Source organism: Saccostrea cucullata, unplaced genomic scaffold (assembly GCF_032062105.1).
Source record: "Saccostrea cucullata isolate Sc308-1 unplaced genomic scaffold, CSIRO_AGI_Scuc_v1 ctg3350, whole genome shotgun sequence".
Lineage (NCBI taxonomy): Eukaryota > Metazoa > Mollusca > Bivalvia > Ostreida > Ostreidae > Saccostrea > Saccostrea cuccullata.
Genome location: NW_026933358.1, coordinates 18,301 through 45,265, shown reverse-complemented (window position 1 = coordinate 45,265; position 26,965 = coordinate 18,301). Strand labels below are relative to the sequence as shown.

Here is a 26,965-nt window from a genome sequence, read left to right as displayed (position 1 = left end):
GGGAGGTACCATAGCTGAACATCCTACAGTTCGGGAAGTACCGGGGCCAGACCTTCAAGTGGGTGTTGGAGAATGACCTCGGGTTTACGACTGGTATTGTGGCACTGGTAGAAGCCCAAGACAAGGAGACACAGGCAACCATGCCCTTCAAGTTCCGGCTCCTGCAGTAGGTCAGGTCCTTTCCTTAGGTTCAGCACCAGATGTTGGTAAAGTAGAAGGTCATGGAAGACAAAGATATGCAGAAGGCGGAGGCGGCAATGATAAGTATGCCAGCGGAGACTGCCCCCCCCCCCCCTCCCTCAGAGAAGAGCCTGACGATGCCATGAACGTCAAGGATCTCCTGAAGGCGGTGAGGAACATCGAGACCATAAAGGTCCTCTCAGGTGGTATGTCAACATGGTTAAATGTTTATTATCAATGAAATTCATGTAATTTGAAGATCTGTGTATATTATATTACATTAAAAATATAGATAAATTATGTTTCACAGCTAATTTATCTAAATTTTCTTTTTGTTTAGTTTAGTGGTGAGTTTGTGTAGATGGTGTATAGTGTAGCACTATGTAGGTTATATATATACAAACACAAATACATACCTCTAGCTCATTCTTTTCTTTCTTATATACTGGTGTCTGTTTTTGTGCTTTCTCGTTACCGAATCAGTACCTAGCTTTCTAGCTGCAGCTCTCCGAAAAAATATATCAAAAGACCGGAGAGCTCCAGTGCCATCCATTAAAAAATTGTATATTTATTGCTTACAACAATTTGCGCTTGGTTCTAGATTAACTCTTTCAAATTCTTAAATCAATTGCAAACTAGAACTGTCCAATAGGGACAAATACCCCCGCTGGGTTTTTCAGAGTAGGTGCCATTTCTGAAATATTTCTACTAAGAGATGTTCACTATTGTCAAATAAAGTATATACGCCCGTCAAATATTGTTCAATAATCATAAATTGGTTAGGGTGCTCAAGTAACCTTGGTTAACAGATTGACACAGATTTCAATGATCTAATTTCCATTTCTTATCATGTTTATTGTACATACATCTCTAAGAGACTTACAGTGTAGGGATTAATTATAAAAAAATAATACATCATATAATTCTAACCTGGCTGTGTAAGAGCTTAACAAATATCCATCTGCAGTTTTAAATTGTTTATTGCATATTTTATGAAATAATGGAAATGCTACAGTCTAATATATAAAAATCTAATTAAAAAAACTAATTATTCTTTAGACTATAAAATTCTAAGTGAGACATGACTGAAATTTGTTGCAAATTAATATATAAAAATTGAAATGTAATTTTTTTTTCAATGAACACATGTATAATTAATTTTAATTATATTATGCAATACTAATTCAGTTTTAATCATACACTAAAACATCAATTTATTTTAATTCATTACACCAATTGAAAGATCTTTATCTGGACTATACCATCAAGAACTCTTAATTAACACAAGCAACTATAAGGTCATTTCTTTTTGCCCAACTCCCAAGAGATAAATTAAGATAACAGCTGCATTAGATCTAGAGATGCTCTTAGCTCCTGACAATAAACTCATTAATTTCCTGACAATAAACTCATTAATTTCTCTCTAATTTGACATGCACATTTCTGCTATCAAAATTCTCCTTGACCAGTGCTTGATAATTATGCCCATGGGACAAACTGAATTCCTCTCAAAACATTAACATTTGTTATTTGCTGTAAAGTATATGATGAAAAAATAAGTTTTTACTTAATTTAGCATTATTTAATAAGGATACAACTATATTTTTACATTTTTTAGGATTATGAAATTTAAAATTTTAAAGACCTTTTTTTTTTTTAAAAAAAAAAAAAATCACTTAAATAAAAGGTCACAGTGACCTTGAAATAGGTCGTGACACACCTTCTACCCAAGATGCATAAATTGTCCAAGTTTGATGATTGTAAGTCTAAAAGTTTTCTAGTTATAGGCCAAACAAAATCACAAAATAAAAAAGAAAAAACGCCTGTAAAATGCAGAAAAATCATCCAATCATAATGAAAATACCAGGTGCACGCCTTCATATGGTGAATAATTAGTGTATAAATTTTCAGACAAATCCATCCAACAGTTTCTGAGAAACGGTCCGGACAAAATCTTGTCTACAGACGGACGGACATGGTGATTCCAATATACCCCCCTAAACTTCGTTTGCGGGGGTATAAAAAAGAGATTTCTGTAAAACACTTATGCTCCCCTCCCCCTTATTGGAATTTTTCTAAGTCCAAAAGGGCATAACTCTGTCAAAAATGGCGCGATCGTACCCAAAACAGAATTCGATTAAGATATTTATCTGATAAATCTGTATAACAAATTTCATTTCAGTATAGGCAACCTCTGCAAAGAAAATGAAAGGAAACTGCAAATAATTGGAATCTTTTCTAAGTCCTTGGAATCTTTTCTAAGTCCAAGGGGCATAACATCGTCGAAAATGGTGTGATGGAACCCAAAACAGAACTTGACCTAGATACCCACATGATAAATCAGTATGCTTAATTTCATTTCAGTATGTGCAACGGTTGCCAAGAAAATGAACAGTAATTGCGAATTATTGGAATTTTTTTTAAGTTTAAGGGGCATAACTCTGTCAAAAATGGTGTGATTTTACCAAAAATATAACATGACATACATTTTTATATGATAAATCTGTATACTAAATTTCATTTCAGTATGTACAACGGTTGTGAAGGAAATGAACGGAAACTGCAAATAACTTGGATTTTTTCCAAGTCCAAGGGGCATTACTCTGTCAAAAATGGTGCGATTGTACCCAAAACAGAACTTGGCCTTGATTTTCATGTGATATATCTGTATACCAAATTTCATTTCAGTATATGCAACGGTTGCGAAGAAAATGAACGAAAACTGCAAATGATTGGAATTTTTCTAAGTTTTCTAAGTCCAAGGGGCATAACTCTGTCAAAAATGGCGTGATCATACCCAAAACACAACTTGGCCTAGATATTTATGTGATATACCTGTATACCAAATTTCATTTCAGTATGTGCAACAGTTGCGAAGAAAATGAACGGAAACTAAGTGGACCAACAGACAGCAACAAAGCACTATGCCCTCCTTTCTTCGAAGGGGGCACAAAAAAGCTAAAACTCAAAAAAATTGTTACCCGACCACCCCAAGCCAGCCCTAAGTATATGCCCAGCCTCCCATCAAAGACAGGTATGCCGTTATTCTTAAAGAACGTGAATTTCTTTTTAATTCTTTAATTTTTATTTTGTATTAGAATAAAATTATTTTTGATACTAAATATTCCGTTTTTGTAGGTACTTTGCTAGGCCTATCTTTCTGTGGATGCCGAAGAAACTGTGGAGAATTAGATTGACGTGTCCTGGGGAAGACTGAGTTAGGCAGGAGTTGATCTCCTCGGGCATTTACAAGACGCTCCGCAGAGTCCCGAGTCTCTCAGGGTTCTTCTACATGGCCACGGAGTACGCGGAATGCCCGAGATGTAAAAAGAAGCTCAGCATTTTCAGCACAATACACTTTAGAAAGAAAAATAGAAATATCTGAATTCAGATTATGTGATGAGGACGTACTTGACCGGCTCGACGTGGGGCACCGCCTCCAGTTTCCCTGCATCCTCACCAGAATTATGGCCTGCGACTTGGAAGTGGTTAAGATGCTGAGACAGCGTGGACTCGGGAACAGTGTTGCCAGACTCCGTCAGAATCTCGCGGAACTACACGGAGAGGACAACCCTAGGACGGCGCACTACCTAAGCGACTGCCAGACATTCAACTTCACCCAGAAGAAGGTACTGACGACCAAGACGTTTCCCCTCCCCGCCCACTAAGCCTAAAATGCCCTTCTGTCAGTGGCTGACCTCAGTCTATTGCCAAGACGTGCTGTTGAGACTGGAAGATGTCAAAGCTGGCACAACCTCAGTCAACCGCCGCATCCTGAAGATCGACTCCACCAGGAAGGTGGTGGTGAGGAAGCTCCAGGGGCCTGCATCCGACACTGTAGCGTGGGTCACCAACGTGGGAAATGAGCACGACCAGGTGCTCATCTCTGTCATCACCGCCGGAGAGGGAGCTGGACTTGATGCAATGTCCGAGGGGATCCAGAGACGGTACAGGGAAGGCAGTGTGGACTCTCCCGATGTGGTGTATGTGGACCGGGACTGCTGTGGCCACAATTATGTTGGGAAGAAGTTTCTGTTCTGGAGTGTCATTCAGGTATGTGATATCAAACGAGATGATTAACTGATTTTAATTTATTTTCTTTCTATGGTCTCGAAATTCTTTTTTCTACTTTGAAGGTCAGACTGGACATCTAACATTTCGTGTGCCGCATCTCCAGCGTCTGCACCACCGAGTCCCATGCCCATTTCCCGTTTGTTCATGGGACGACTGTTCGGCTGCGTCTTTCCTTGGAGTGAGAAGGACCTACCAGCCCTGAAGGAAGCCAATGTGACCCAGGCCAACGGCGCTTGAGTGACTGTTCGGGGTAAAGAACGGGAATGGTTGTCCAAGAAGGCGCTCGGCCTGCACTGCAGAAGAACCACCAGGGCCCCCGTTGAAAAAAGTCAGAAGATCGAGGAACTCTTTGACGTCTTCAACGGGGAGCAGGGCCGAGACATGCTGGGGACGCCACTCCTAGACGAAGACAAGGCCAGAGATGTGTCGGAAAGTCAGAAGCGGCAAGTGGGATGCATACAAGACCCACCCAACGTCTCCCTGTACACCCAGACAGGGACCCTGAGGAAGGGCATCAAAACCTGCCCATTTCCGCTGTGCCAGAGGTTCCAACTCCGTGAAATACTTCCATCTGCACCTGGACAGGTTCATTCCCGGAAGGTACACTGTCTATTGTCAAAGTCTAAGTATCTAGTCATGAGTTCGTTGAATGCCAGTGAGTTCTGCCAGCTGCCCCAGTCCCAATACGATACTTGAACCCCCCCCCCCCCCCGCCCAGGTGCCAGGGATTCAGCCTACGTACTACCCGCAGCCCGAGTTCCCACCCCAGACGTTGCCTTAACCAGTGTCCGGTTCCATGGACTGTTACAGACACAAGGTCAACAGGAAGTAGATGGTGGCGGAGTACTCCGTGAAACGAACGGGTGCAGTAAGTGCGACGAACCCAAGACTGCGCCTAGAACCGTCAGTACTTTGGCAACTGGTACTGCCTGGCCACCTCGGGGGAGAACTACTAGGACTGGTTCGTAGGGGCTACACTAGCCGAAAGAGGAAGCCCCACCAGACGACGAGGATCAACCTGAACCGAAACCAAAATTAATAAAACTGTAATTAAAAAACTTTTTAATAAAATTAACAAGAGGCCCATGGGCCTTATAGGTCACCTGAGCACTATGCAACAACTTTCCAGTGATTGAATTTGATTCATGTTTTAAGCCAGATGATATGGCATTCACAATTTTGAAACAGACACCATTGATCATCATAACAATACACTTAGCAGTTGCTTAGTTTGTTTACTTAATACCCATACGCAGGGTAGGGGAACAATAATGCATTTCAACTAATCAGTTATATTCAGCAATAATCAGTGGTGACCCTACCACACATGAACCCCTAACCCTTAGGCCTTGATATTTGATAAATACCAAGGAGCAGATTTCAAACCATTCATTCATTTTCAGTGTATAAGTACAGCTCCCCCCCATGGTTCCCCTGACCCTGGGGCCTTGAAATTCACAATTTTGGTAGAGGCACTCTTACTCATCATAACTATGTACTTAGTTTATTTAATACTCAGAAGCAGAGAAGAAGATTTTCAAAGAATTCATGTATTTTCACCATGTAATCAAAAGAGCCCCGCCCTTACACCAGAACCCCTGACCCTGGGGCCATAAAATTCACAATTTTGGTAGAGGCACTCTTGCTCATCATAACTATGTACTTAGTTAGTTTATTTAATACCCAGAAGCAGAGAAGAAGATTTTCAAAGAATTCATGTATTTTCACTATATAATCAAAAGAGCCCTGCCCTAACACCAGAACCCCTGACCCTGGGGCCATAAAATTCACAATTTGGGTAGAAGCACTCTTGCTCATCATAACTATTTACTCATTGGTTTATTTAATACCCAGGGGCAGAGAAAAGATTTTCAAAGAAATAATGCATTTTCACTACCTACTTATTTAGCCCCGCCCTAGCACTAGAACCCCTGACCCCAGGGCCATGAATTTCAAATTTTGGTAGAGGACTTATTGCTGATTACAATCATGCAAACAGTTTGACTGTTTGATGTCCATGAGTAAAGAAGAAGATTTTTAAAGATTGCATTAATTTTAGTGGTTTGGGCCCCACCCTCAGGCCCCAGGGGGGCAGGGATCATGAAATTCAAAAATTTTGTTCCCCTTCACCCATAGATGCTTTGTGCCAAATTTGGCTGAAATTGGTTCTGTGGTTGCAGAGAAGAAGCTGAAAATGTTCAAATGTTAACGCACGACGCACAACGCACGACGAAGAACGAAAACGGATAGCAATAGGTCACCTGAGTTTGAGTTTACTCAGGTGACCTAAAAACTGAAAAATACAAAAGCAAATCTTTTAATGCTGCCTAGTTATAATTTTACTTTGTATTTTTTTTTTATTCCAATTAACTTTGAACATTGAAGTTAAAAGGTCCCAAGCCCTTGTAATAAGCAGAGGGAAAGTTAACAAGTGGACCTTGGGCCTTATAGGTCACCTGAGCATCAACTTTCCCAAAAATTGAATTTGGTTCATGTTTTAAACTAGACGTCATGGTATTCACAATTTTGAAAAAGGCACCATTGCTTATCATAACTATACACTTAGCATGCTTACTTTGGTTACTTAATACCCATAGACAAAGTAGGGGAACAAAAAAATGCATTTCGACTAATCAGTAATATTCAGCAATAATCAGTATTGCCACTAACAAACATGAACCCCTGACCCTCGGTCCACACATTTCATAACTTTGGAAAAAGCACCCTTGCTTATCAACAATGTTTGATTACTACCAAGTAGCAAATTTCAATCAATTTATTCATTTTCAGTATAATAGTAGAGCCCCCCCCCCCCAAATGGTACCCCTGACCCAGGGGCCTTGAAATTCACAATTCAGAAAGAATTGCCCTTGCTCGCGAAAGCTATTTAGGTAGTTTATCTGCTTAATGCTCAGAAGAAGAGAAGACGATTTTCAAAGATTTAATATATTTTCACTATAAAATCAATAGAATCCCACCCTAAGACCAGAACCCCTGACCCTGGGACCATAAAATTCAGAATTTTGGAAGAGGCAATCTTGCTCATCATAATTATATACTTGGTTTGTTTAATGCCCAGGAATAGAGAAGTTTTTTTCATAGAATTACTGTATTTTCACTATTTAATCAATGGAGCCCCGCCCTAGAACCCCTGACCCTGGGGCAATAAAATTCACTATTTTTGAAGAGGTATTCTTCCTCATCATACATATGTACTTAGCTAGTTTATTTAATACCCAGGAGCAGAGAAGATTTTTAAAGAAATAGTGCATTTTCACTATATAATCAATAGAGCCCCACCATAGCACTAGAACCCCTGACCCTGGGGCCATGGATTTCACAATTATGGTAGAGGACTAAATGGTCATTACATTCATGTTACCAGTGTGACTGCTTGATGTCCAGGAGTACAGAAGAAAATTTTTAAAGGTTGCATTAATCTTAGTGGTTTTAGCCCCATCCCTCAGGCCCCAGGGGGGCAGGGACCATGAAATTCACAATTTTGTTCCCCTTCAACCATAGATGCTGTATACCAAATTTGGTTGAAATTGGTTGAGCGGTTGCAGAGAAGAAGCTAAAGATGTTCAAATGTTAACACACGATGGACGACGGCCGAAAACAGATACACATGTAGCAATATGTCACCTGAGTTTACTTATGTGAACTAATAAAACCATTATTTTAAAAAAAAACCTGTCTTATTCTTTTAAATTTAAAGAGAAAATCACTTGCAGCTCGCCAGAAACTTTGGCAAGTGGGTTACAATTACACCAGAGGAATAGAAACCATAAGTCTTTGTCAAGACTGTACGTAGCTCTACTGGTTTTACTCATAACAATGGAAGAGAAAAGTAGTAGTTAAGACTTAAAACTTTACAACAGCAATAAATAGAAAAGGATAATTCTCTTTTTCTGATAAGATTGCAATAAAACTACAACTGTGGAAGTCGCTTTTAAGAAAATGTTTCAGAATTTTCAATTTTAGTTACCATGGCAACATCATTCACCAAAATTTTAATAAACAAGATTTGTTTATGAAACACTATGCATATAGGTCACAGTCATGGTCACGAAATAATTGACTTTGGTGTTATTTGAAAGAAATTAATAAGTAGAGGAGGCATACTAAATATGAAGCCTCTATTTCCTATGGTTCAAAAGTTTTGCAAAATCTTTTTTCAGCGTATAGATCACAGTCAAAGTCACAAGACCATTGATCTTCATTTGAAAAAGCTTAATTAGTGGAGTAAATGCATACCAAATATGAAGTCTCTATCTTTCATTGTTCAAATGTTATTGTGAAGGCTAAAGTTGACAACAGATCAGCAGAGAAACAGACAGGACAAAAACAATATACGCCTCGGATCCACTGGCGGATATAAAGGGGGGGGGGGGTGCACCAACTCCCTAAAATTTTCAAAGTATGGTATGACTTATATTATTAATGCCATATGTTGGTACATAACTAACCTATATCACTACTCGTATTATTGTGCCTGGTTTTACTCTTTTAAATACACGAAAACAAAGGAGCTTCAGGGGGCTTCGCCCCGGGCCCCTACCATTCAAAGTATGACATGACTTGACTTGTATTAATTACGTCGTATTATGGTACATAACTAGACAATACCACTATTAGTTAGTAAGTAAATCGTTTATTATAGCGGCAAGTGTTAAAATACAATACAAGGAGAAACATTCAATACAATTGTGACGTGAACGATGGCGGATTAAAGCCAAACCGGCCTCCCTACAACACTCGGGTCTGATAAGAATCAGAATGTGCGCTGCCCAAATATGCATCCGCAAATTAACTACAGACTAAATATATTCACACGCCATGAAAACATCTGCTAAATTTAAGAAGCTGTGGACAAAAACCAAACCAGTGCTCTACCGCACAAATAAATCCAGAAGAAAACAAGACACATGGTCCCACACTTTACAATCACCGTAAATCGGCATTCATAGATGTAAAAAAGTATGACCAAGATTCATCCAGCACCCTCAGAAGGTCACGAATCAACAAATAACTAGGACAAAACCACCCAACAACTATTGTCTATTTATACTCATACTGTCTATTTATACTTTGGTACTAAGAAACAGAGAGTCTTAACTTCTCCCAATCTTCCTAACCCCACGGCCTGATATATATGTATACAATAAATCAAGCTAACTACGTCTGCGTATCTACACAGCCTTCTTTGTTCTGACGAAACCTCGTGCTCGGCACTCCCCCATCTACTTAGACCCCAGATTTTACAAGCCCCCTTGGGATAAAAAAGATAAACCGTCCATGCATTGGATACAAGGTAGCAAATACTACTTTATTCAATACCAACGCCATATTAAATACACAAGTAAAATACTACAATTTTAATGCGCAGATTAAATTATTAAACTGATGTTAAGAATTCACTAACATAAGGGAGTTAGAGAACTAAAGTCGAATAAATCAGGAACAGGTTAATTGACAAAACTATTTCAACATAAATTCAAACTTTTCATGGCCGATACTCCGAATTCCGGACTGCTTCTGCGACACAATTATTCAAACACCCGGACCTATACACTAACAAAAATTAAATGAAAATTAAACAATATTATTGTTAAGGTTTTACTCTTAAAAAACATGAAAATCCAGGAGCTTCGCCCTCTCCCCCTCATAAATAACTATATATATATGAAGATCTTCCATAACATATCAGATGTACCTGGCTCGTAGTTGCAGAACCGAAACTATCCGAAAAAATATACAGTATATTGATAAACCGGTCTGTCAAACTATTTTTTTTGGAGTTGCAGTTTTGCAACTAACCTGGCCCGTACAAATGATTCAAATGTTGAGGGGAGGGGGCGGTATCTAAATATTTAGATTGACGGTTAAAAAAAAACTAAACTCGGAAAAAAGAACCCCCTCATTATAAAGGCCTTTTCAAACTCACTCCTTTCCCTGATCCACTAGTATTTGTTCATATGTTTATGTTGATCTTTTAATACTGACACTTTTCTAATCGTGTTCTTAAAAACAAATTAATTATAACCTGGAATACAGGATTAAGAAGTAAGTAACTTCGTATGTTTTCATCGTCTTTTCACCCTTGATCGGAAACTCGGATGCAATTAATCTGAAGATTGCATTGGGCATTGTTTCTGTCATAATTTCAACTCATAGTATAGTGGTGATATATTATATCTGATTGTAAATAAAAATGCACCCCCCCCCCCTCCCCTGTCGGCAATTAAAATAGGTGATTCGTGCCTAAAAAATTAAATCTCTGTTGGTCTTTTGAACAAACAGAATGGATACGTATAAACATGCATGCAGAGGTTCTATGTCATAATCGTTTCTTGCAGAAAAAAGAGCCATAATTGTTCAAAGGACATAAAACTCTCTTTTCCGGTCGATGTCATGCACTGACTACATATATTCCAAAATTGAAGGTTTATCTGTAAAGTTCCTTGTCTCTTTGTGGATTTCGTTTTTATATTATTTGACATACGAGGGTTGTCCCAAAATTCCGTAGACAAGCGTTGTTTTGTAGGAACCCTATGTCATACATTAATGAAATTTCGTATATAGATTAAACCAATTAAAAATATATGGACAAATATGGAGTAACTACACAAATTATTCCAATTTAAAAGACACATTTCATTGTCTGGTGTACGTAGCCTAAAAAATTAAAATCTTACATTTAAAATCATACGGAAAAGTAATTACTTATTTTTTTAATGGAAATGAAAATTCTTAATACTGTTCAAACAGAATTTGGTGTTTATGCTTTGATAAATATGATTTTTATAACGTTTTATATACATGATTTTGAAATCCGACTTTCTGAAAAAATGGCGGCTGCGTTCACTGGACTATGATCAAGTGTTTTGATCCTGAACATGTACCATTCATAACGGTTTGGTAGGTTTTTCTATGTATTTAAAATGATTAAAACGTTTCTCTGCAGAAAAAAGAGCCATAATTGTTCAAAGGACATAAAACTGAAATCTTTTCAAATTACTATTATTTCATACCTGTACATGCATATACTTTGTTTATATTTTAATGTTTGATCATATCACAATAATTAAGCACATTTATAAATATAAACGACGTTTAATTTAAGAATTTGATTCATATATTTTCCAAAATTGAAGGTTTGTATTTTTTGACGTTGTAAAGTTCACTTTAAATGTCTCTTTGTGGATTTCGTTTTTATATTATTTGACATATATGAAATAAACCCATTTCACTTTGTTATGCTCATGAGGATGAAACTTTAAAACTTTCTTACAGGCCGTAAAAAGCTTTAATGTTGCAATGTTAAACTGTATAATATATCATGCCGATTTAAGATTTGAAATATATTTTCAGAAATAACAAACTGATATAGCGTTATACATTACTAGTATTTCCACGATCAAAACATTAAGATGTTACGAGTGATGGTATAGTCACGTTTAGGCTGTTTTTTTTTCTCCTAATGTAATTTTGATTGCATGTATCGTTCAAACGAGGACTGAAAATGCTGACAAAGATGTTTAATTACAAATCAGAATGTTACTGTTTTCATTTTCTAATGACCAAGACAAATAAAATACCCGTTTAACATTCCTTCCAACATATAATTTTTTTCGGTAGAAGAAAGGTAAAATTATTATTTCCTGTAACAAGAGGCCAAATTGGCAAACTCAGAATGATGACGTAACGTCATTCAGTTTTATTGTGAATTAAAGTTTTTCAAAGTGTCCAAGTTTTCGATAAAGTTTTTCAAAGTATCAAAGTCTTCGCCAAAGTTTTTCAAAGTGTCAAAGTTTTCACCAAAGTTTTTCAAAGTAACATAAAAAACTATAGTTAACTATGGTATTTTTTTTGTTAGGGTAGGCCCATGGTACTCAACGTAGTTTTCGAAGATAGGTTCAAAATAGGCCCGCGGCACAAAGAATGTTAATCAGAAAGTCTGAAGATGGTAGAGGAAAAGAAGAAACCACGATTCTCTGAAAAACAAATAGTAATACTAGTGCAAGCGATCAAGGAACGGTCAGAAATAATTAATTCAAAATTTAGTGTTGTTGTCAATAATGCAAAGAAGAAGCAATCATGGATTGAGATAACAGAAGCAGTGAATGCTGTGTGCTCCTGAAGAACAATTGACGAGTTTAAGATGATGTTAAAAGGAGAACCAAAAAGAGGGTCTCTGCCGTGCAGAGGGAACGTAGCAAGACATGAGGTGGGACACTTGAAATAGTCTCCCTCAGTTCCATGGAGGAAAAGGTGACTGTGTACCCTTGGGAAGATTCGGTAACAATTTTTGTAATTGATTTTTGTTTGGCTCTTGTATTTATAACTTCTTGTTGAAAAAAGAATTTACAAGGTTTTTCATCATTACCTAAATTTTCAGCTTCTGACAGAATTTTTAGCTCTACTGGTGAGAGACCAGAAGAGCTTATGCGATAGTAATGCGTCCGGCGTCCGTCCGTCTGTCTAGTCCGTCTGTCTGTAAACAATTTTTCAAAATGCTACTCCTCCTACAGTTTTGGTCTAATTTCAATATAACTTTGCACACAAGTAGACTATACTAACTAAGATACATAATTCTGTGTATCAGTTTTTGATTTCGATAAACGGTGTTGCCGTGGTAACTAAAAATAGAAATTTCTGTAAAATTGTTTCAAAATGCTACTCCTCTTACAGTTTTGGTCTGATTTCAATATAAATTGGCACACAAATAGACTAGACTAAGATACATAATTTTGTTTATCGGTTTTTAATTTCGATAAACGGTGTTACCGTGGTTACTAAAAATAGAAATTTCTGTAAAATTGTTTCAAAATGCTACTCCTCCTACAGTTTTGGTCTGATTTCAGTAAACCTTGGCACACAAGTAAACTACACTAAGATACATAATTCTGTGTATCGGTTTTTGATTTCGATAAACGGTGTTGCCGTGGTTACTAAAAATAGAAATTTCTGTAAAATTGTTTCAAAATGCTACTCATCCTACAGTTTTGGTCTGATTTCAATATAACTTGGCACACAAGTAGACTACACTAAGATACATAATTTTGTGTATTGGTATTTGATTCGATGAACGGTGTTGCTGTGGTTACTAAAAATAGAAATTTCTGTAAAATGGTTTCAAAATGCTACTCCTCCTACAGTTTTGGACTGATTTAAGATACATAATTCTGTGTATCGGTTTTTGATTTCGATGAACAGTGTTGCTGTGGTTGCTAAAAATAGAAATTTCTGTAAAATTGTTTCAAAATGCTACTCCTCCTACACTTTTGGACTGATTTCAATATAACTTGGACTCAAGTAGACTACACTAAGATACATAATTTTATACATCGGGTTTTGATTTCGACGAACGGTGTTGCTGTGGTTGCTAAAAATAGAAATTTCTGTTAAATTGTTTCAAAATGCCACTCCACCTACAGTTTTGGTCTGATTTCAATATAACTTGGCACACAAGTAGAAAACACTAAGAACATAAAGAGACTTTATCAATGATCATTATTCTATTTATTGCTGTTGTAAAGTTTCAATTCCCAACTGCTTAAGTACTTTACTCTTCCTTTGCTACAAGTACAAACCAGTTGCGCTTCAGTCTCGACAGAGACTTCTGGTGGAACCTGTATAATTTTGAAGTTGAAACACTCTTACTTAATTGACTTGTAATTTCCTTTACGCTGTCGATTAACTGACCAGGAGTTTTACTTTCGAAAAAATGTAAACTATAGCTTAAAAGCCTTTTCGAGTTACATTAGCTTTCGGTTTACGATAGCCGCCTGCGTGGCCCAGTGGTAAGTGCGTCTGCTTTAGAGTCGCGGAGTTTATCCTTACCTCGCGTTTTTTTTTTAAAAATATAATACATTTATTTCCAATAACATACAACAAATATTGAGGTAAAACTTCCTCAGAAGCCTCCAGCTAATACCTCACCTGGGGTGCCAGTAGCTCCCTGGATCGGTAATATTTTTTAATATTCAATTTACAAAAGTTTACGCAATAAAAAAATAAACATGGTTATATATCATTGCTGACATTTCATTTTCACAGATATACCCTCGCCGGTTTTAATTCCACTGTAGGACGTGGAGACCGATCCTTCGGATGAAACGGTATAAACTGAGGTCCCGCAGAAGTTGCTGGCACGAAAAATATCCTTCCCTGCTAAATGGCCGAGAAAGCCGAGTATAGGACAAATTTAGAACTCTCCACCGCAAGTGGTGCCGTCTCCATTTGCGTGCCAAAAATTTTCGAGAGGGACGTCAAACAATACACAATCAAGCAATCTTGGCCATTGAGCAGTGAGGGTTCTTAATCGTGCCAGTACCTACTGCGACACGGGGCCTCGGTTTATACGGTCTCATCCTTTGAAGGACCGGTCTCCACGCCCCACAGTGGAATTCAAACCTGCGTCTTCTTACAATAAAAATTGTAACATTTTTAAATGATTACAAGTGCAGTCTTATGATCAAGGTTAAAAATAATAATGCACTGCATTTTTTAAGTCTTGTAATTAAAAGGATCTGAAGTTATGGTCTGGTCTTGTTTTTTTTTAATTAACCTTGAATTAAGAAAGTGAACATGGTCAAACATTTAGATGTAGTGGATTTAGGTTTAATGTTGTCTTTACTTAGTTTGAAATCTTAATGATAAGAAAGGTCTCAAGTTATGACTATGGTTATATTTTCATGTGAAAGTTTGACCGAATAATAATTTGATCACACACACTCTTCCAAGTTTAAAGTCTAAATGTAAAAGAGTTCTTAAGCTATGGTTAAATTGTGTTTCGTTTCTCTCTATTTGACCTTGATAAAAGAAAGGAGGCAAGGTCAAAGTTCTGGTGCACTGCATCTTGTATTTAATGCCTTCTTTCAATTTTGAAGTCCTAATATCAAAGAGTACTCAAGCTATTGCCTAGATTTTTTTTAATGTAAAAGTAAGACATAGACTATATAAAACAATCAAGGTAAAAAAATTTGGTGGCACGTACTCCGTCTCAAGGTAATCTATCGATGTTCCAAGTTTGAAGTCTTCAGGTCAAAGGGTAAAAGTTACGGCCTGCACAAAACTTGGATGAATATTGATCGTATATTGTTGAACGTCCTCTAGAGAATTTTTCACTCATATATTGAGACGCCACCATTTGCCGGTGGAGAGCTGTAAATTCTGTCCTATACTCGGCACTCAGGGCCATTGACCAGGGAGGGATCATTTTCGTGCCAGCACCTCCTGCGACACAGACCTCGGTTTATATTAAAAGCACAGTTAAAATCTCCCCCTAGAATTAAATGCTTATTACAAGTGAGAATGGGGTGTAAATCTTCAAAAAATGTCGCTCTTTCCAAATCAATCATAGGCGCGTATATATTAACTTTTTTATACTGTATATCGTTATAACCTATGTCTCTGTAAACTAGCCTTCCGTCCATATCTGAATAAAATTTACTGACTTTAATATCTTGAATAATTACGATAACTCCTATACCTCTACTGTATTTTGTACCAAAACTAAAATAACATTTTTCGGTATTAAACATTGAATTTATATTTAAAACGTTGATCATATTAGTGAAGTGAGTTTCCTGTATTAAAAGTACAGATAATTTATGATTAGTGCACAGTGAGAATAATTCGTATTTAGACGGGGCGTTTAAAAGGCCTTGGATATTTAGTGTGGCGATTTTCAAAGTCATGGACGGTCGAAAGAAAAAAGACAATGGGCTGAGAGTTGTTTTTGCCTATGAACAAAAAGAGAAAATCGTGGAAAGTATGAACAAGAAAAGGGTAACTAAAAATGAAATACTGAGGGGAAATTCTAACTGAAACACAAATATAAATAACGTACAACATGATACATGCACTGTAACTGAAAATGCATGAAAATATGAAAAAATAAAGAATTTCCAAACAAATATAAATTATAACTAAAGAAAATAAATATGTGAAATAAATAAATCTGAACCAAAAAAAAAAAGGAAAAAATCTCCCTAAATTATAATAATTAAAACAAGTCCAGGGACATCCAGGTCGAAATGCGGGGAATCACTCAATTTCATTGTTCATTAACACGCGATTTTTGTTACCTTGAGAAAAAATGTCTTGCTGCCTGTCAGTCCTGCTGGGCTCAGACGAGAGGGGACTCTTTCCCAACAACAGGATAAACTCGTCATCGTTCTCCTCGACCATCTCACAGTCCCCTAAGCTTGGAGAGAACACCTCAGTACCCTCCCCCCTGGGACATAAGCTGAGTCCCACTCAGGATTTCTTGGACCAATGAGTCACCCCCTCACTGCCCCTCAGAGGAAGGGCTCTTCTGGCCCCCGTCATCTGTCTGTGGGGAGTCAACCGGTGTTGACCCCTCCCGAGGATTGCTGACCTCCTCTGTCTGAGCAGGGGAGTCTGAGGGCTTCTCCTGGGGCGGACCAACGACCCCGCTGTCCTGGGGACTCTCCTGGTCCCCCCCCACTTACCAACAGCCAGTTTGTCACTGTTTTCCTCCTGAGCCTTGCTGACGGGCTCAGGATTCGGGGGCTTACTAACAGCCCTGTCAGTACTAGCATTTTCTGGCCTACTAGTACTCTGGGTCCCAGGCCTACTAACAGCCCTGTTATTACTCTGGGTCCCAGGCCTACTAATAGCCCTGTCATTACTCTGGGTCACAGGCCTACTAACAGCCCTGTCATTACTCTCGGTCTCAGCCCTACTAACAGCCTGTGGCTGGGCTGCCGCCGAAGCATAGCTTCGATGCCCAGCCATCATCATGATTCCATGGGAGCACTCTCCCCTCAGGTGACCCACCTCCCCGCACTTGAAGCATAGGGAGGTCGACCAGGAACAACAAACAAACATTTGTTTCCGTAAATTGAGGTCAGGTACGGAATGTGTCTCTGGTCTCCCTCCCGCATCTTGATCTGAGCCGCCCGTACCCCAGTGATGATCTCACCATCCTTGACAAACTCCACTTTGTCTACGTCCCCATACTTCTCCAACACCTTACTTATGGACACCCAGATAGGGAGCCAGTGAATTTTGAAATTCACCCGGATCCTGTCGGTCGCCTCTAATCGGATCCTCAAGTTCCGGTCCGGAAAGAAGAAGTCTTCCCCTTCATATCTGTCGACTGGCTCCGTGCTGTCAAAGGTCAAGAACCACGTGTCCTGCCTTTCCATCGGCAATATACCAATGATCGACCTCAGGCTCAGGAATTCTGTGACGAAAGAGGTGGCATCGCGTCGTCATCTTTTTCTGGGACGTTCGATGCGTAAGTTTCAGGGTGTGTTCCATCACGACTCCTTGTGAGCTATCCAAAACCTCCATTGTGAAAAAGGGACCCCGTTTTTTTTTTTTTTTTTTTTTTTTTGGTTTAAAATAATTTATTGAGCAAATCAAATACATATTACATAATATGTACATTTTAAAAAAAATTATATAAATTACTTTACAAACAAAGTATAAGTTAAGGTCAAGATCTAATAAATGAAAGGTGCCTACAGATTTATCAAACTTGAGAAATAAATTCCTTTATTGATGCTTTACAACTTTAGCTTGGTCAAATAAGGTGTTTCGGGGCATAATTTGAAGGTAAACAAGATGAAAAACTGTATTTTAAACTGTCATTTTCAATGAAAAATTAAGAAAACCATAATATTTTATTTATATTTAAATATTGAAAGACTTTACTAAATGGAAACAAATGATATCAATGGATATTGCATGAGAAATATTTAAACTGATGGACATTCTATTTGTTACGAAAGAATTTACGCTAGCAATTTATGAATGGAACAAAACCGGTCATACAAGTATCAGGTAGTAAACATTAAATTCCAATGTTCATTGTTAACAGAGCAAAACAGAGAAGTACGTAACCAATATGTGTAAAATTTAGTTTCATCGAATCTACAGAAATCAGCTTTTATTCTTAAAATCAATATATTAATGTACATCAAAATTAGTCTATCAGAATTAATATTTTGGTTCTGAAATTTAACTAAACATCTAACTTGCCAAATTGTGGAGCACATTAAAGATATTAAATACAAACACACAGATTCAGTTTCTTTGCTAAAAATATCTATAGGAAAAGTATGAAAACGGATATGTGCAATATTAAAGCGTGAAAATTTATCATGTGTCAATACATTTAACCAATTTTTAACAAGCATAACAAGTGGTTTTACAAAGGTGCATTCATAGAATAGATGACGAACAGTTTCAATGTCAGTTTTACATAATATACATATTTTTTCTTTGCGAATTTTAATTCTACATAGATAATAGGTGACAGGTATTATGTCGTGAATAATTCTAAACATTGTGTCTCGGTTACTTTTATCAATAAAATCATTATGTAAACGCCTGAAAACCTCCTTGAAATTTACACTTGGAAAAATTCTCATAATTCTTGGTACAGTTACAATCTCTTCTAATAAAATGGTATAATACTGTTTGGTTGTCATATTACCAAAAGAATAATCATAATTGTAATTTTTAGCTCTACTGGTCAGAGACCAGAAGAGCTTATGCGATAGTAATGCGTCCGGCGTCCGTCCGTCTGTCCGTCTGTCTGTCTGTAAACAATTTTTCAAAATGCTACTCCTCCTACAGTTTTGATCTGATTTCAATATAACTTGGCATATAAGTAGACTACACTAAGATACATAATTCTGTGTATCAGATTTTGATTTCGACGAACGGTGTTGGCGTTGTTACTAAAAATAGAAATTTCTGTGAAATTCTTTCAAAATGCTACTCCTCCTACAGTTTTGGTCTGATTTCAATATAACTTGGCACACAAATAGACTACACTAAGATACATAATTCTTTGTATCGGTTTTTGATTTCCACAAATGGTGTTGGCGTTGTTACTAAAAATAGAAATTTCTGTGAAATTCTTTCAAAATGCTACTCCTCCTACAGTTTTGGTCTGATTTCAATATAACTTGGCACACAAGTAGACTACACTAAGATACATAATTCTGTATATCGGTTTTTGATTTCGACGAATGGTGTTGGCGTTGTTACTAAAAAATAGAAATTTCTGTGAAAGTCATTCAAAATGCTACTCCTCCTACAGTTTTGGTCTGATTTCAATATAACTTGGCATATAAGTAGACTACACTAAGATACATAATTCTGTGTATCGGTTTTAATTTTGATTTTGACGAACGGTGTTGGCGTTGTTACTAAAAATAGAAATTTCTGTGAAATTCTTTCAAAATGCTACTCCTTCTACAGTTTTGGTCTGATTTCAATATAACTTGGCACACAAGTAGACTACACTAAGATACATAATTCTGTGTATCGGTTTTTGATTTCGACGAAGGATGTTGGCGTTGTTACTAAAAATAGAAATTTCTATGAAATTCTTTCAAAATGCTACTCCTCCTACAGTTTTGATCTGATTTCAATATAACTTGGCACACAAGTAGACTACACTAAGATACATAATTCTGTATATCGGTTTTTGATTTTGACGAATGGTGTAGGCGTCGTTACTAAAAATAGAAATTTCTGTGAAATTCTTTCAAAATGCTACTCCTCCTACAGTTTTGGTCTGATTTCAATATAACTTGGCACACAAGTAGACTACACTAAGGTACATAATTCTTTATATCGGTTTTTGACTTCAATGAACATTATTACCTTGGTTAATAAAGATAGCAATTTCTGTTACTCTCAAAATGCTACTTCAAATGGATGAAAAATACAGTTTCCGCATGTCAAAACACAAAATTTGGGTTTACATAACACCAACAAACGGCTGAAACTCTACTGAAACTCTGCGGAAACTTAAGGTTACTAATAGTTTCCACAAAGTTTCAGTGCGGAAACTTCAAGTTTCATCAAGTTTCCGCAGTGCGGAAACCAAAGGTGTCCACGAATCCAAATAGTTTCCGCAACTGAAACTTGCTGAAACTTGAGGTATACGCAAGGTTTCAGTATGCGTATATGGTTGAAATACATATGGTGTACCATAGGTTTCCGCAACTGAAACTTGCTGAAACTTGAGGTTTACGCAAGGTTTCAGTATGCGTATACGGTTGGAATACATATGGTGTACCATAGGTTTCCGCAACTGAAACTTGCTGAAACTTGAGGTTTACGCAAGGTTTCAGTATGCGTATACGGTTGAAATACATATGGTGTACCATAGGTTTCCGCAACAGAAACACTATAAATTATACAATTTAGCCCAGCTTTTCAACCAAAACTCATTTTCCCCCTGAATTTTCATATTGGAAAAAACAAAACACACTCACACTAGTTATCAAAGAATATTTAATGTTATTATCAACATTTACATACATTGGCTTGGCCATTCATTTTCTCTTGCATCATAAATATTTTTACAACTAAGTCCGAGCTCTCATGTCACAACAGGAGGACAGAGAAAATGTCTGCATTTAATGATGTCTCATACATGAGAGATATAATCTTGCGAGAGGAACTTAGAACTGCAATCAATCAACTAAACCTGAATTCGGTATATGCAAGTCTAGTATCATCAAGGAAATGTAAAAGTACTTGGTATAATAAATGCACAAGTTCACATCATTAGTAGCCAATAAGCACCAAAGTGGATTTCTTTGTTAAATATTCAGTTTGTAGTCCATCATCAACCAACAGAAAAGTCCTTGAGTGGTCCACATTTTTGAAGACCCACTTGCACTTCAAGTTCAAGTTGGATTGACCTGCTCGTCAGTTACTTCAACCTATTGAAAATATATAAAAATATAGTTTAACAAAATCCCGATCTAAATAAAACAACATGTTAGATCCTCTTGCATACTCGCTACACAACATCTAACAGCATCCATAGAAGGTCACGTCAAATGTCAAATACGGAACAACTCAGACTCTAGACTTATTCATTCCAATAAATTAAATACAATAATTTTTGCATTCGAGTATTTGATTGGTTAATAGAATTTAACGTCTGACGTGACACTCTACAGGATGCCATTAGATTTTAGCCAATATGTGCGCAGATCTAACATTTAATTTTAATAAGATTGACAAACTGAAAGTTCCTAAAACTGTTCTAGCACAAGCCTTTGTTTGATTAATTTCAGATTTTCAGCATTTTTGATCAGAATGATTTAAAATAAAATCTAAAAATTTATCAAGTGTAAAATCTCATTAGTTTATTAAAGTTGCCTCTTTTAAACACTTGACAAGGGATAATGAAATAAACAAACTTGAATGTATTTAAATGTACTGAATATGTATGTATGGATTTGTTTCTGATAAGATTTTCAAAGTAAATTAAGGATTTTTTTCTTCATTTTACTTGTTCATCAAAATATTTTTTGTACCCCTAACCTAGACCCTTAGACCATGATTCATGATATTTGAATAACAACTAGAGGCCCACAGACCTTATAGGTCACCTGAGTATCATGTAAAGCCTAGAAAAAAAATATGTTTGTTCCCGACCGACCCTAATATATAGTGCCGACCCTAAATTTTTTTTAATGCTTTTGTCCCATGAAGTGCAAGATTTCACCCAGGGAATTATAGTCTCCAACTTTGCAAGCTTTTCAACATGTTCAAGACAGAAAGAAGTTTGAGTTACCTTTCTAATAAGTCACAGAAATACTTGAAAACACCATTTCTTTTGTCATTAATGTTACTTCTATACACTTTTTGATTCAAGAAGCAAAAAAAAAAAAATGTTTCAAAAAAAAATAATTACCTACCTATCTACCTATATGTTTTCAGCCTGAAAGGGGAAACAAATATTTTTTTTTAGGCCTAACAACTTCCACTCAATTGAATTTTGTTCGTAATTTAAACAAAAAGCCATGAAATTCACAATTTTGAAAGACGCACCTTTGTTTATCATAATTATACACTTAGTTAACATGCTTACTTTGGTTACTTAATACCCAAAGGTAGATCAGAGTAATAAAGATACAATGCAATTCCATTTTATAACCACCAGTTGTGTACCCCACCCCACAGGAACCACTAACCCTGGGGCCACACATTTCAAAATTTACTAAATGTTTTCATAGGTTTTATTTCATCTTAAATGGTTTGATTAATTCCAAAGAGCTATAAGACCCACCCTAATACTAGAATCCTTGACCCTGGGGTCATGAATTTCATAATTATGGTAGAGGACTCAATGCCGATTACAATCATACCAACAGTTTGACTGCTTGATGTTCAGGAGGGGAAAAGAAGAAGGGGATTTTCAAAGATTGCATGAATTTTAGTGGTTTTGGCCCCACCCCTCAGGCCCGCGGGGGAGGGGGGATAAAATTTATAAATTTTGTTCCCCTTCACCAAAATTGGTTGAAATTGGTTGAGCGGTTGCAGAGAAGCTGAAAATGTTGATAATACTTATCTTAAATAAATCATACAATTTTAGTAGGTAGCTCGCAAAATGAGACTTTCTAAGAAAATGTTAACATCTGTTTATTTCATGGAAACATATAAATATATTATATAAAACTTAAAAAGTAGAGGAAAGCAGCTTACATGTAAACCCCCTCCCCCCCCCCCCAACCCCACAACACATTGACTATGATCATGATGATAAATACTAAATAGAGAGCTTAACATTACACAGTGAGATTAACAAAACAATAGAAAATAAAAACATAAACTTTATGCTTTAGTCCTTAATTTCCTAAAATAGAGCTACATAAATTATATTAAGTTCTTACTCACTGTTAAAACATACCTTTTAACAGAAGTATTCTTCATCCTCTCCTATTAGCCTTAGTTTTCAGATGATTTGTTCAGTGGATATCTGAAATTAAAATAGATCAAGTTAGTACAGTACCGTACATTAATAACTGTTTTTGTTTTTAGCATGAGCTAAGAAAAGTCCCAAAAACCACTTGCATGTCCATTTCCTTGCACCTGACATTCAGTTAAAATTCTAATAGACACATGACAAAGAAAAAAAATGATGGAAAATTGTATCATTTTAAAATGGACACACTCTGGTCTAATTCTAAGTGGCAGTCCTATCACAACCACAATTTAAAAGTTCTTGAAAAGCAATTATATCTGAGAGTGAGAAAAATTAAATAAGTTACAATTTTTCATAAAAGCAAGACTACATCTAAATTATGTTTGTTTAAGATATGTAGGCCTTCTTTGATTCAAAATTATAATCCATTTAATACTTTATTTTATTTATTCCATTTTGCATCAAGGGCAGATAACTATTTATATAATAAGACAGAACTATGACTCTTTAGTGGCCATTGTTGAAAATTGATTTAATTAGTGATAGAAATATGGCAAATGGTAAACAGCTATAAACAGAGAGATTACAAAAATCTTATTTGTGTATCAGTCATTTTATCAAGTCAATAAAATTTAGAAGTCATATAGACGTAAAAGTATTATGTCAAATTTTCATAATGGGTCACACAGTGTGGCCCAGTGGTTAGAGCGACACCCCTCAAGTCGGGAAGTAGGTGCTGATTCTTACATCACGGGTCTCAATCCAATGTAGTACATAGAGACCGCTCCCTCGGATGAGAGCAGAGACTGTGTTGGTGATGTATCCACATGAATAAAAAGTTCTCTAAACGGATATCATAATTTCTACGAGCAACAAACAAATACTAGTATATGACTATATAATATCAATGCATGCAACTTAAGAAATTGAAAATGGCCAATTGCTCATTTCATCAAGCTCCAGTCTATCATAATGCAGAATTTATATACAGGTAAACAATAGCTGTTCTGCTGATATCAAGAGAATCATGTTTATGGTTAATATGATTTAAAAGTGATTTCTGATATTTAGAAACTGCACGGTGCAGCACCACATTTAATATTTGAAGCCCAAGGTACAAAAATAACATAAGTATTTCTAATGAAAAATTAAACCATGCACACTAAATCAAGTTTTAGGTTGCTTAAATAGTCTTATTTATTTCATATAGATCAAAACATGCATATGTGTCAACATGAAATTAAAATTTAATTTAAAATAAATATCATTTTAAGTTTAATTCATCATAATTATGCCTTGTACGAAAAGATGCTTATGTATCTTTGTATATAAATAGTTTATTCACTTTCGACATTTGCTTTAAAATCCTTATGTATGGTATGAAAATAAAATACTTCAACTTGAATAATGTGCGGCATTATGAAAATTATCAAGTCACTTTCATAGCCCAAAAATCTGCAAGTTCTCAGGAATTTTACTTTCATGACTACAACATGTACAAATTGGCATTTCACAGTGATACAGTACTACACGATGGCATTCTCCCATCATGATGCCCTCTTACATGTCTAATATTTACGATTCTAGATTGCATGTATGTTAAAAATATATTGAACAGAGCTGTTGAACCCCTTCCTCAGCTGTGCAGCACAGTCTTCCATCAATAATAAAAACAATTCAGCAAAAAATAAATGTACGATTCAAGAAACTACTTCTGAGAATAACATTGAACACATCCAGCAGCTATAATGAACAATAAAGCTCACCTTTTCTGAAAAAACATAAGCGTGGGGTCAAATCTTTCGATTTTCCAAATGAAAAAGTTAACACCGGATACAAGTACATAACGATATTATCCTCTAAAACCAACCTACATTTAAAATTCCGGAATACTACAACACGTTGTAATTTTTAAATTATGTAAATTTTACATGATCGGGACGATGCAGAAAATACAATAGCATATTCTAATATTCATACGAAAAACATGAAAGATAAATACAATGGTGCAAAATACATGCATGCGTTTAAACAGCAGTTAATTATCTGTATAACAACCTAAGCTGAGAATAATTTACAAGGCGCTTTTTCACAATAGATCTAATTACAACTGTACAATGGTCATTTTGAATTTTTGGAACGCGCCATTTTAGGTCAACATTATTCTTACGATTTCAGACGATAAAAACAAAAATAAAGGTGCTCTGAACTGTAACAAATAACTACCTGTATCTAATCTGCCGTTTGGGGTGCCTTTCTTCAGTGTAGATTCAAAAGATCTTCTCATCTCTGTTGTTTTTCTTGAGCAAATTCTTGGTGTTTTCTTCGCCATTTTGTCCTTCTTTCTTCTCTGAAAATCTAACCAATGAGAGAGAAGCATTCTGCCGCGATACGCCACCTAGTGATTCAAATTCTTTACGGAAATTTTGCATTTCTCTTTTGGCAATTTTTTTTTTTTTTACGTTTTAAATGCAAATGTCCTTGTATATATATGGCAACAGAATGAACAGTTTTGAATGATAAAATAAAATTGATCATGGAATCGAAGGGGATAAAAAAAGCGAATTTTAGACCTTTATTACATGATTATGGTAATTGTTGAAACGGACTCCGACTGTCCTAATGTTTTCAAATAGAATGATTTAAAGTCACATGTACACATGTATTTCGATTATTGTGTAAAAAAAAAAAAAAAAAAATGGTATACAAGTCAACAAAGTTATGCTGATGGCATATTAACCACATATGTGCAACTCAAAAGCAAAATTGGGGTTATAAGAATTATTCATCAATTGTTGAAAATTTTCTACTCAGAAAATATCAACATGAATGTACAAGTCTATTTGTTATCTAGGAATTTCCTGTCACAAATTGAAGTGGGGAGATTTACCAATATTTCTCCTGAAGATCGATTATGTAGATGTAAAATTCATTTTGTTTTTATAACATTGTCATGTAAAAAAAAAAAATATGATCGTCAAACATGTGGGGTTTCAGTTTATTAATAGTAAATCTCCATAATTCTCAGCTTTAGATGATGAACCGAAAAAATATTGGTCACTCAATACAGAAGATACGGAAACTCTTAATTTTGCAGGCAAATTTATATAAATGATATCATGTAATAGAAGTGGTTATAGTACTAATCCTTTACACATGTCATATGTAAATTCTTCTTTATTCCTTTACAATACAGGATTATTAATTGCTTTTAATAATTGTTTTGGTATTGATTGACTTATCTTTTCCTTATTATTGTAATAATCTCACACTTTTCTGTTTTGGACTCTAAATAAAACGTTGTTTTAATATAACGTACTTAGAAATAACCTATAGAAAAAAGTTATGAAATAAAATAGACTTAATTTTCATCAGGTTGCGTTTTATTGACCTCTAAATATTTTCAATATTTGAAGTTTACAATGGTGGCAAACAAGGAATACCATAAATTGTCGATTTCTTTTTGTGATTGCCGATTTTTTTTGTGTGGAGAAATTGTAAAATAATATTGAAATTTTTGAAATAGTCTATTGAACTAGCTATATATAGCAAATATTCTCCTTACCAATAGATTAATTTTATCATATTAAATTGATAGATAAATATTTAAGAGGTTTGTCTATTTTCTTTTAATCACCAATTAACACATAAAATAAAAACTTCTTATGCTAAATATGAAACATTCTATGAAATATTTTACATAACACATTATACATATGACATGTTTGATTTTAGGTGAAGTTTTATATAGTGTGATTTATTTTTAATTTTGAATGTTCAGAAACCTTTTTTTTTTTTTTTTTTTTTTTTTAATACATTCAGAAAATGATAACAAAGATTTGGGGCAATGCTCTGAATGTCCCCCTACAAAAACTAGGGGTGTAGTCTATTTGCAAGATAATATATGTATGAAAGATGTTATTTAAATCAATAGTGTATAATATAATCAAATGGTATGTTGACAAAGTACATAGCAAAAAAATAATATAT

General features: G+C 35.8%; 1 long non-coding RNA gene across 1 annotated transcript; it reads right to left on the bottom strand.

The window, feature by feature from the left end:
* Nucleotides 1–20,530: 20,530 nt before the first annotated feature.
* LOC134238079 (uncharacterized) lies at nucleotides 20,531–24,974 on the bottom strand. The gene is made up of 3 exons (XR_009985929.1): nucleotides 24,742–24,974; nucleotides 22,961–23,029; nucleotides 20,531–20,981 (listed from the first exon to the last, which is right to left on the bottom strand). It is a non-coding gene; the product is annotated as an uncharacterized LOC134238079 (long non-coding RNA).
* Between the last annotated feature and the right edge of the window lie 1,991 nt (nucleotides 24,975–26,965).